The sequence below is a fragment of the Panthera pardus genome, unplaced genomic scaffold, assembly GCF_024362965.1.
Source record: "Panthera pardus isolate Hobbes unplaced genomic scaffold, ASM2436296v1 HiC_scaffold_17, whole genome shotgun sequence".
In the NCBI taxonomy this organism is placed as follows: domain Eukaryota; kingdom Metazoa; phylum Chordata; class Mammalia; order Carnivora; family Felidae; genus Panthera; species Panthera pardus.
The window spans coordinates 80,004,209-80,015,140 of record NW_026526732.1 but is presented as its reverse complement, the minus strand read 5'-3'; the positions used below and the strand labels follow the sequence as shown (position 1 = coordinate 80,015,140).

Below are 10,932 nucleotides of genomic sequence, written 5' to 3'. Positions count from 1 at the left end.
TTTCTTCACTCATCTTATTTCCTTCTACTGGCTTTGGGCTTTGTCCCTCTTTTTTCTACCTCCTTTAGGTGTAAGCTTAGGTTGTTTGAGATATTTCTTGAGGAAGATCTGCATTGCTATAAACTTCCCTTCTTAGAAGAGCTGCTTTGGTTGCATCCCAAAGATTTTGGACCATTATGTTTTCATTTTCATTTATTTCCATGTGTTTTTAAAATTTTTCTCTTGATTTCTTTGTTGACTCATTGGTTGTTTAGTAGCGTCTGTTTGGCCTTTGTGTGTGTGCATTTTTTCATGTTTTTTTTTCTTGTAATTGATTTCTAGGTTAACACTGTTGTCAGAAAAAAATGCTTGATAAGATTTTAGTTTTCTTGCATTTATTGAGACTTGTTTTGTGGCCTAACATGTGATTTATCCTGAAAAATGCTCCATGTGTACTTGAAAAAAAAAATGTGTATACTGATATTTTGGGATGGAATATTCTGTATAATCTGTTATGCCCATCTGGTCTAATATGTGGTTCAAATAATGGTTTCCTTATTGATTTTCTGTCTGGATGATCTATCCATTGATGTAAGAGTGTGTTAATGTCCCATACTATTATCGTATTACTGTCGCTTTCTCCCTTATGTCTGTTAATATTTGTTTTACGTATTAAAGTGTGCCTATGTTGGGTTCATAGATATTTACAATTGTTATATCCTCTTGTTGGATTGATCCCTTTATCATTGTGTGGTGCCCTTCTTTGCCTCTTGCTACAGTCTTTGTTTAAAGTCTCTTTTGGAGCTTGGGCAGCAGCAGTAGTGGCAACAGTGAAGCAGCCCAGCTTCGTGAAGGCTCTTGTTTCACCATGGCACATAGGCACCTGGTACAAACCTGCCCCACTTCCATGAAGCCCAAAAGTAAGGTCAGTTCTGCCAAGGAAGTGGTGGAAGGAGGAGCCTAAGGGGAGGTCAGCAAGGTTGTTAGTTAAACCTGCTCCTGCAAAAGTGGAAATGAAGCCAAAAAAGGTAACAGGAAAGGATAACTCCTCAAACAAAAAAGTGCAAACAAAAGGGAAAAGGGGAGCAAATAGGCTGGAGGAAAACAGGCTGGAGTGGCTAACCAGGAAACAAAAGAAGACTTACCTGCAGAAAATGGAGAAACTAAAAATGAGGAGAGTCCAGCCTCTGGTGAAGCAGGAAAGAAAGAAGCCAAGTCTGATTAATATCAAATAACATGTCTTATCAGTGGTCACTGTCTTCCTTCTTGTACAACCCACAGGAATATTTTTATCAACTATTTTGTAAATGCAAGTTTTTTAGTAGCTCTAGAAACATTTTTAAGAAGGAGAGAATCCCACCTCATCCCATTTTTTAAGTGTAAAAGCTTTTATTAAGAGGTGAAATCATTTGCTTGTTGTTTATTTTTAGGTACAACCAGAAAATAGTGGGGTATTGAATATGGGACGCTTTGACTATCTTGGGTGTCAGATAAACATTCCATAGATGAGGTAGATTTTGTATCATATAATACCAAGCAAATGGTGATTTGGAGTCAGTCATGCATTTAATATGTCTTGAACATTTTAAATTACTTTTATTCCCATGTTATTTTTGGTAGAATTGTTGCCTAAAGAAAACTATTCCTTGATCTTGGCTCTTCACGTCAGAATTTTGTGCACTCTGTAACATCTTGGTAATAGTAGTCAAGTTTTCCTAGTAAATTTGTGAACGTGCTGTGCAAGATTGAAAATTTGAGTATGTACTGTATATGGTATTAAATTGTGAATTAATAGGACTTAACAATGTTACAGCATATCAACATTTGAAGGTATTGGTACTTGATATACTGTTAAGAAAAATTTGTATCCAAATTTTAAACTAGAAGTTCACTGGAATAACTTTTAGAAAAGAATCACAATTACATGATTTTTTAGATTTTTGGTATATAGGTTAAGAATTGTGTACAAATTGAAATATCTATATTGATCCTCAGAACAGCCAATAAAAACTCAATTATGAAAGAAAAAAAGTAAAGTCTATTTTGCCCAGTATAAGTAATGCCAGCCTGGATTTATTTTTTTTTTTTTTCATGTCAATTGGCATGGTATATGTTTTACCATCACTTTCAGTCTGTATGTGTCTTTAGGTCTGAAGTCAGTCTCTAGTAAGCAGCATATAGATGGGTCTTGTTTTTTATCCACTCATTCCTCTGTTCTTTTCTTCTTTTACTCTTTCCGTGTGAGTGACTTTCTTTACTGCTATTTTTGGCTTTATTTTCGTGTATCTATTATAGGTTTTGGTTTGTGGTTACTATAAGGTTCATTTAAAACATCCTAAGAATATAGTAGTCTGTATTCAGTTGATGGCCCTTTAAGAAGAAGGAACATAGAAGAATTATAAAAGCAACCAGAAAACAAACAAAAATACTAATTAGTATATATCTGTCAATAATTACTCTAAATGTAAATAGACTAATGAGTCCAATCAAAAGACATAGGGTGACTGACTGGCTTTTCTTTCCAGTTAAAGAATTCCCTTTAACATTTCTTGTAGGGCTGGTTTAGTGATAATGAATTCCTTTAACTTTTGTTTGTCTGGGAAACTCTTTTTATCTCCTTCTGAATGGAAACCTTACTGGATGACAACCTTGCTGGGTAAAATATTACTGGTTTAGGTCTTTCCTATTCATCACTTTGGCTGTATCATGTCACTCCCTTCGGACCTGCAAAGTTTGTGATGAAAAATCAGCTGATATCTATATGTTTCCCTCATATGTAACTGTGTTATTTCCCCTTGCTGTTTTTAAAATTCTCTATCATTACTTTTTGCCATTTTAATTATTGTGTGTCTTGATGTGGACCTCTTAGGTTCATCTTGTTAGGAGTTCTTTGTGCTTCCTAGATCTGGGTGTCTGTGTCTTTCTCCAGATTAGGGAAGTTTTCAGCTATGATGTCTTCAAAGTCTTCTGCCTTCTTCTTTTCTACTAGAATCCCCTATAATATGAATGTTATTATGCTTGGTGATGTCAGAGTTCCCTTAGCTTATTCTCATCTTTTTCAATTCTTTTTTTTTTTTACTATTCAACTTTGTTACTTTCTGTCTTCTAGATTACTGATTCTTCTGCAATTTTATCTACTGCTGATTTCCTCTAGAGTAGTTTGTACTTCAGTTATTGAATTCTCCACTCTGACTGGTTTTTATGTTTTCTATCTTTTTGTTGACGTTTTCATGGAGTTTATCCACTCTTTTCTCAAGTCCAGTGAATATCTTTATGACCATTACTTTGAACTCTTTATCAAGCATATTGCTTATCTATGTTTCATTTAGATATTTTTCTGTGGTTTTGTCTTGTTCTTTCACTTGGGACATATTCCTCCTTCTCCTCATTTTGACTAATGCTCTGCATTTGTTTCTATGTATTAGGTATGTCAGCTACATCTTCTGGTCTTGAAAGTAATGGCATTGTTAAAAGAGGTGCTGTGTATAATCCCCCTCCCCGCCCCCCACCTGGTCACCAGAACCAGCTGCTCTAGGGGTTTTCCCTGTGGGGACTGCTTGCCCTCCTGTTGTGGCTGAGCCATGATTGCCTTCAGCCCAGCTGGTTGCAATCACCCACTTGGCCTGCTATGAGTGTACAAGCAGGGTTTGCTCCCTGCACTGTTGAGAGGTCTGTCTATAGTGTCCATAGGCTCAGTTGTGGGTGGGCTGGCTGTCACCCTAGCTAATTGCAGTTACCCCTCTGCAATAGTTGCAGGTGCATCAAAGGGCGGGGCAGGCTCCTTGTGCAGCCAGCTAAGGGGCTCAGCTGCAGGAAATGTGGGTGCAATGGTGTGTGGCCTTATCTCCTCCCTTCCTCAGGGCAGGAGTCACTTTGGAATGACTAGGTCTGCCTGCCAGGTGTCGTGGGGCAGGACTTGCCTTGGAAGCATGCCTGCTGAGGCAGCCTGCTTGCATGGGATAGGTGTGTTAGAGTAAAATAAATGGATAGTGTTAACATTCCCTCTCACAAGCTACTGGCTATCTAGGCTGGAGGAGGGGAAGAGAGGCGGCACCTGCAAGCATTTTTGTTCCAGGAGAAATCTCCTGCCAATCCCTGTGCTCTGGTGAATTCTAGGATTAGTCAGTAAATCTTCCATGTACACCCCAGGTGCTTTTCCAACTATTGCTTCTCTAATGGGTCTCCAGTGAGTTATTTAGTATGCTGGATCTTTAAGGGTAGAGACTCCATTTCCTAGAACCCTCTAGCTCTCCCAGAGTTAAGCATCTGACTTTAAAGCTCTAAGAGTTAAATCCTGTTGGTTTTCAAAGCCAGATATTATGTGAACTAATCTTCCCAGTGCAGATCCTCAGTGCCAGGGGTGCCCACTGTGGGATGTGACCCTCTCACTTTTTTATGCTTGTAATATTTCTCCCATTTTTGGCTAATCATGCTGGGGATTTGGTTCCCAACTGTATCTCTGCCCCTCCTTCCCTTTTCGATGTAGCCTTCTCTCTGTGATTAGCTGTGGAAAGTCCATTCTGCCAGTCTTCAGGTCATTCTAAAAGTTCTTTTTATAGTTGTAACTGTTCTTTCCATGTGTCTGTTGGACAAGGTAGGCTCGGGATCCTCCCACTCTGCCATCTTCACTAATTCTTTAGTAATTACTAATTCTTTAGTAAAGAATATGAGGGGAATTTGGCTGGTGTTGAGGCACTATTTTACATGACAAAATGTTTTTCTTTAAAAAAAATTTTTTTAACCTTTATTCATTTTTGAGAGACAGAGCATGAGCGGGGAAGGGGCAGAGAGAGGGAGACACAGAACCTGAAACAGGCTCCAGGCTCTGAGCTGTCAGCACAGAGCCCGATGCGGGGCTCGAACTCACAAACTGCAAGATCCTGACCTGAGCCGAAGTGGGACACTTAACCGACTGAGCCACCCAGGTGCCCCCAAAGTGTTTTTCTTTAAAACCAGGATCACCTTGTCCATCGTGAGATGATCAACTATGAGAGGTATTTGGGAACTGAGTAGCCAAGGTAGAAGGACTCATCTATACTAAGCCTATTACAGACATAATCTCTGTAGGAGCATTTACGTGTTCATTAAAATGATGGGCGAATCACTGGAATTGTTAAATGAATATATACATAACTATTTATAGATATACATATAGTTTACATACATAACTATACATAATTATACAATACATATACGATTAAAAGAAAAAAATTTATCTGTACTTACACATTTTCTCTCTTCCCTCCCTGAGATTATATTTTGAACACAAGTAAACTACGTAACAGTACACAGTAGTATGTTACTCTTTGAGAAAGCACCAACCATTATATCTGGAACTTATCAGGTGCACCCTAACCGTTAGTTGAATTAGAATCTAAATGTTTCTCCCTTCTAAAGGATGACTTTTACTCATATGGCTAGCTGGGAATGATGGGGCTGTTTAAAAGATAATCAGAGGAGCTATCCAAATTCTTAGAGTCTGAAAAAAATCAGAGAAGGATTTTTTTTAACGTGTTTTTCTACTCATGATTTGGCCCTGCCTCAAACCCATTTTGAATCTGTTCTTATTTTTCTGCAGTTGAATCTTTTCTCAAGCTAAATTTTCAGTTATTACTAGTGGCATCTCCCACATTTTATGCACATATATATTACCCACTTGAATGAAAATAAAGGCACACCCAACATTCCATTCTGTGGGAGGGAAAGCACTTAAATACACTGAGTGGAAAACATGCATTTCCTGTTTGTATTGAATTAAGATTCAGGCAGCTTCAGAACAGGATATATTTTAATATAACTATTGCATGTCTAAAAATGCCCCTGTGAACATTTAATCTACTTCTAATTCCTTTATTTAGTCTGGAGTCTTTGAAGAGAAGTTAAAACTGATATGTACAGGGAAATAGTGTATATTTAATACAAAAAAGGAGTCTTGTCAGCAATTAGTAGACTACTAATTTTGCTAGAAAAATGTGGGACCTAACTTGTCCATGAGAGAATCCTTACTAGCTGTGCTTTTTTCCAAAGGCGTTTAGTTATCAAAAATATCATTCAGATATTTGTACACATTTCAGCTCTCAGGCTGAGCATTTTCAGGAGAGCTTGGGGACTTAATGAAATAAACTTTTTAAATTTTAATTTACCATTTCATGGAGGTGGGAATTCATTTACTGAATAACAAACATGTCCTATTCCACTTAATTACTTTTCCTGACTCTCCTATCTCACTCCTGAATCACATTTTTTCAGAAGTGTATTTAAAACATTCAGAGTATATGGCAAGGGGGAAAATAGGATTGAGACATGTTTAACTCCTAAAATTATAGAACTGAATATTGATGCTTTAAAACTCCATTTCAGGAACTGGGCTTGGACCTAGCACACCACATTGGATTTAGCATCTTGGTGGTAAACAACCTTGGCAGGAACAGTTTTAATATAATGTTAAGGATGGGAGCTGGATAGCTATGGGGTAAGAATGAATAGAAAATGGCGTGCCTGGGTGGCTCAATGGGTTGAGTGTCTGACTCTTGATTTTAGCTCAGGTTATAATCCCAGGGTCATGGGATCTAGCCCTAAGATACTCATTCTCTCTCTCTCTTCCACTCCCTCTCCCTCTCTCCCTCTGCCTCCCCCACTCAGCTCTCTCTTTAAAATAAATTTTAAAAGAAGAATGAATAGGAGACCAAGAGGATATGCTAAATATAGTCCTGTTTCCAGTAGCTTGACTTTTTAAAGGAACAATGTGGTCGGTGATTTACTTTAAAATCCTTCAGCAGACATGATGTGTGCAAATATGTGTTTTAGTCTGTTTTCACCCAGATCCTAGGGCAGGCAGTTATGGCAATTGGAAATACATACTCCTATGGTGGTTATTGGTAGCAAACTTCAGAGACAGTTACAGATGCCTTAGCTCTTTTTTACCTCTAACACCAGAGATTTTGCTAATTAGCCTAATGAATGTCAGAAGTTGGTTTTCATTTGTGTAATGCCAGGTATCAGAGATCTGCAGATTAGTTAGAAATGATTTAGAAGTATTCTCAACTTTGTATGAACAAGATAAAAGAATGTGGTGAATGAAGCTCCCTAGGCTTAATTTTTATGTAGCCATAGTCCAGGACAAGTGGAATAAGGTCCCAAAGGAGGAAGAGATAGGATCCAGAATGGAAGTGGTAAGTCAAGTCCTGGACAAGAGGAGGATGCCTGAATCATTGGACATGAAATCTGTCTGATTTGCCTTAAGCCTTTCCAAATTTTAGTCATTAGTAGCTCTGGGATCTGTGACTAACCCATTGTGGTCTCACCTTCTCTCCCTGTCCCTGAGGCAAGTGCCTGGTTTCTGGATATTCAGTCCCCCTTTTGTTTTTGTTTTTTTTTGAAACTGTGATAGGCCTTTTCTCTCTCTGAAGCAGATTCAGAGACTTTTAAGACTATTAATGGACTTCATCTTTCCAGGGAATGAAAAACATATCTAGAATGGAGCTAGAAATTATCCCTGTTTATAAATTATCCTCATTTATAATTGCTAATTAATATATATAACCATTAATAGTATATGTTTTAATTGGTGTATAAATATTTTCAGAGTTGTGTCTGTTTGGTGAATGTGAATCTTTACATTAGCAGATTTTTCTTTCTTAAAATGATAATATAGCAAATTTAAGGGGTGAAAGAAGATGGCAATTAACAACAACAACAAAAAAGAGGTCAGCTACTGTGTTAATGCTAAGATAAAGCTGTCAGTTAAGGTCAATGGGCTAAGATAGATTGTGATAAAATTAACATTATGCAATGACATTTCACTGGGAAATTGACACTAAAATTTTGCTTATTTCTTGTACCCCCTCTATTCACCACAAACTGACTTTTTCTAAACACACGCTGATCAAAAGTCACTGAAAGAATTGTACTGTGGAAGGTGAATAAATGGTTTAATTTTTGTTCTCATATCTAGAAAGGTTTAAAGGTATTCTAAAGACCAATATTCTTTTGCATGAAGCAGTACTGCTAAAGAAAATTTCTACCTGGTATAAACAGTAAAATGGAGATATCATGCTGCTTAAGTAAACTGCATAAAAATCATTTTTTTTTTCACTCTGGGAGATTAAATTCACATTTTTCAGAGAGAAAGCACCATCATGGAATGGATTTCCTTATGGTCCAACAAATTGGGGTTATTAGTACACTCTTCCAGTCTAGCCGCACTGAATGGTGTATATCACAAGCAAAACACAGGATGCGAGAAGTGCTAGACGTGTAAGAGGAGTTGTAGAAGTAGAGGAAAGGAAATCCATAAAATCCCATGAATGCTCCTATTTGGATGCAACGGGTCCTTTCAATGTTGAAGAGAAAGGCAGAGCCAGTGCCTGAAAGAAAGGCCAAGAGTTCCCAGTATAAGGAGACATCGATTCTGGAGATCCTTATTTGGAGTAAGACCAGAATGTGACGTTCTGTGCTATCAGGAGCCCCATTCCATGTAGCACTAAATTCATAGGCATTGATTAAAACAGAACAAAACAAAACCAACAGATCCTTAAGTATGGAAAACAAACACTGAAAAAATTACATTTGGAAAGCAAAATATGCTATGCAACCTTTAGGATTTGAACATTACTTACAAAATCAGAGATTCCAAATGGATCATGACTTAGCAGTTTAGAACTAAATATTAGGCCAAAGGACATACTTTGGGAACTTTAACCAAATCACAGAAATGAAGAGGTCCTAACATTTGCTGCAGTTTCATAGATAACAGCTCAATTTTGTGTATTGGTCCTCTCTTTACCCTTTGCAGATGTAGGAGTCTTTGGCTTTGAAAAATGTATTCATTTAGGGGCCAGAAGTGGGATGGGGCAGATACATGGGCCCATACAAATCCAAAAACTATTACTAGTCTGCAATGAAATAAGCACAGAAATTAAAGTTAGCATTTAGAAACTTCTATAGCAATTTGGCATAGTAATTTTATATCTGTTAAATCTAATAAAAAATTTGGCTTCTATTTTTGTATATACTTTTCATTTTCATTTAATTTTTCTAGTAATTCATTTTTATATTTTCAAAAATGTTCCTTTGCAGATTAGAAAAAAAAGTGGATTTTTACCATAGAGTCTGAGGAGCATTGGCACACACCATCACTGTGCCATATTTTTTAAGAATTAAGTATTAAAGTGCTAGGTCTTTAGCTCTGTTAACAAGATTTTTTGAATTAAAAAAAGACATGGTGGTATCTGAGGTTCTTTAAGCTCCTCACTCATAGAATGCTCAGGCTCAAGCCCTCCATGGCAAGAAAAATTTTTGTGGGAAAAAGTTTTGTGAGCTGTTGATTGACTAATCCTAAATTGCTAAGTCAAAAATCTTTTGCCTACCCTGGATGACTTACCTCTGCCAAACTTCCTTTAATTCCCTTTGTCTTCTGATTCCTATTCTATAAAATCATATCAGAGTCCCTGATTCAGAGAAAAAACATGTGGATTTCATTTTTTTTCAAATATACTATGTAGCTTTCCATTACTTGTAATCGTTCAAGAGCATGATGCATAGATAACTAGATAGTGGAAATTTCAAGAGTCACTTGTAATTAGCTTTGTAAGATGTTTATATACTTTTATTTTTATTTTTTGTAATGTTTACTTAATTTTGAGAGAGACAGAAAGTGAGAGAGAGCAGGGGAGGGGCAGAGAGAGGGATACATAGAATCTGAAGCAGGCTCCAGGCTCTGAGCTGTCAGCACAGAGCCCAATGCAGAGCTCGAACCCATGAGCACAGAGATCATGACCTGAGCCAAAGTCTCACACTTAACTGACTGAGCCACCCAGGCGCCCCTGTTTATATGCCTTTAAAAAAAAAAAAAAAAAAAAAAAAAAAAAAAAAGTTCTTCCAAGCTGACTAAGGTAATGTTAGCTGTCATTTCTGAGCGAAGCCCGAAGGAAAGCAGCGTGTGGAGCCCAGGCTGAGATTTGTTTTTCAGTGTTTTGTTTTTGTTTTTTGGTTTGTTTTTTTGCTTGTTTTTTACTGATCTCCTAAGTTGCATATGTATGAAATGGTAATTAAGAGTTGACTGTACACACAGACCTCTTTCTCTTAAGTGGCTTTATAACAAAAGAAGGGGCGTGGCTTCAGTCCAGTCAAGCTTCAGTGTGGCACATACCAATCTTCAATGGATCTCTTTAATCAGACCATAGAAAAGAATAAATGGTGTTGGATAGCTAGCAAACAATTAGAAAAAAATTCTCTCTCTACCTGTATCAATTCTTGATTAATAAACTGTAAATGGATAGCAAAGCCTTTTCTAAGCAAAACCAATGTAGAAAATTTGATGAAAAAGAATGATAACTTTTACTTTAGCCAAACAATCACCAAAAACTTTACTCTCAATCGAAAGAAAACATAAATTAGAAACACATATATGTGACATGGATGACATGAAAGAAATTAAGGAGATAGACCTCATAAGACACATCTGGAAATACAGAAGCTACAAAGGAAAGGTTAGACATGTTTTACTGCATAAAAACATTTCAAAGTCTGTATGGAAAACAGTACCATAAATAAAACCAGAAGACAAATAGGCAGGATAAAATATTCATAACATATGATAGATTAATAATAGCAAATCATTATACTACATACCACATGTCTGTTCCAAGACACTGCATGGGTTAACTCCTTTAATCCTCACAGGAATTAATAGTGCTTAATGAGGTAGGTACTATCATTATCCCATTTTACAGGTAAGGAAACTGAGACAAAGATAGGTCATAACAGCAAATACATAGACAAAGTGAAATTCAGACCAAATCAGTGTGGCTCTAGGGTCCATGTTTTCAATTATCATGCTGTAGTTCCTTCTCAAGTCAGGCCTGAGTAAAGTAATGCAATTAGGGCCATCAACAGGAAAGCATGAGACCCTGGAATGCAGGGAGGGAAGAAAGAAGGAAGGGAAAAGGGAGG

The 10,932-nt window shown here is 37.1% G+C and overlaps 1 pseudogene; it reads left to right on the top strand.

Annotated features, from left to right (window-relative positions):
- The first annotated feature begins 847 nt into the window (after positions 1-847).
- LOC109263233 (non-histone chromosomal protein HMG-14-like) lies at positions 848-1,431 on the top strand (annotated as a pseudogene).
- Positions 1,432-10,932: the final 9,501 nt, after the last annotated feature.